We start from the raw sequence: 1,618 nt of genomic DNA on the forward strand, positions 1-1,618 counted from the left end.
AATTTGACTTTATTCAAGGTCAAATTACTTTACCCACTAGTGGATAAAATGCGTTTTACCAGCTGGTATTAAAGGACAAAACACGTGTTTCCGAGCTAGTGAGGGGAAAAATAAATAAATATTATGATGTTCAAAATAAGTGCCTAAATAAAGACCAAGAAAGTTTTTTTAATAAATTTAATAAAATGTCTATATTATAAGTATAGGTAGTCAAAAATTCGAAAAGAAAAATATATTTTAAAAATTCGCTTTTGATCTGATTTTGGTCAGAGCCAGAAGTACTAAATTGTAAATGGAGCAGTAAAAACTGTGCCCCGGGTGAGGATCGAACTCACGACCTTAAGATTATGAGACTTACGCGCTGCCTACTGCGCTACCGAGGCCTGAAATTCCCTGGTGAAAATAAGGAACATATAGCGTATAGTGATATCTGAATTAACTATTCTGGTAGATTACGCTGAAAATCTAGAATACTCTAGAATCTAGCTGACATCTATATAAAGATGTTATTGGAGAACGAATATAAAAAAATAGTCATTTATATCGTTTTCATATTCGCGTTTTGTGCAAGGGTAAAAATCAAAACAATACAAGTGTAAACGCCGTCGAGTGTCGAATTATTCGTGAATGTTTTCTGTAAATTGGTTGCAATTTCAATGATTAGGATTACCTGATATTAATGTATTACCAGCCGGGTTCAGTAAATAAAGACTTTAGACAGAGCCAATCTTGATAAATTGTAAATTCCAACTATCAAATTCCTACCAAAACTAAATTCAAATTAAACTTGTCAAACAGTAGCCAGACGTAGCCAACGGGGTTGCCAGTCTAATGAAAATATCTGAGTTGCCGGCCACGTCTGTCGTATGGTCTTTAGGGACAGGCGGGCGGGATAAGACAATAGCACTGAAACATTAGGTAACTAACTATTGGTGCGATTTGAAAAGGATAATATTCAGATAATAATTAAAGAAAATTAAAATTTTAGGTCTGCGACACGATTAGCGTTGACAACACAAAATTTACGGCCCATTGTGTTCCAAGTTTGAAAAAAAAAACAATGCAATTGTTTTAAAATCATAATTATGGTATATAGAAAAATACACAACAATTATACATATACATTAAATATTTTATTACCTACCTAGACCTATTTAACCCTTTAACAGGCAAGACTCAAAAAAATCGTGAGTTCAAACCTCATTGCCATCCTGTAGTCCTAAAAATTCTGTACAGGAAAAAAATACAAAAAGATAGTTATACAGGGTGGTCTTTTTTGAGACCAGTGCCCTATATAAAGGATTAAACGTAAAGTATAAACATTAAAATTTCGTCACTTAAGTTACGACAAGCCCGCGCTCAAAACTTTCAACTTTTCCTAATCGACACCTAAATATCATTATTTTCGAATAAATCCTCCCAGGAGTGATAAATTTGCCTCGTTTGAGTGGCAACCCTTCCTCTGAATATTTTAAAAAGTCGTTGGCAACATTTTAATTGGGCAATCCTGCAAGGATTAAATTATCAAGACACCTAGTTACGGCACCTCTTTGAAGTTAATGAATTCAACAGGAGTTAACCGCTGGTTTGCGTAATCCTGTATTCAGCCCTTGCAGAT

At 34.2% G+C, this 1,618-nt stretch overlaps 1 non-coding gene across 1 annotated transcript; it reads right to left on the reverse strand.

Annotated features, from left to right (window-relative positions):
- Positions 1-310: 310 nt before the first annotated feature.
- Positions 311-383, reverse strand: Trnam-cau. Its single transcript has one exon. It is a non-coding gene; the product is annotated as a tRNA-Met (tRNA).
- Positions 384-1,618: the final 1,235 nt, after the last annotated feature.

This window comes from Leguminivora glycinivorella, chromosome 9, assembly GCF_023078275.1.
Source record: "Leguminivora glycinivorella isolate SPB_JAAS2020 chromosome 9, LegGlyc_1.1, whole genome shotgun sequence".
In the NCBI taxonomy this organism is placed as follows: domain Eukaryota; kingdom Metazoa; phylum Arthropoda; class Insecta; order Lepidoptera; family Tortricidae; genus Leguminivora; species Leguminivora glycinivorella.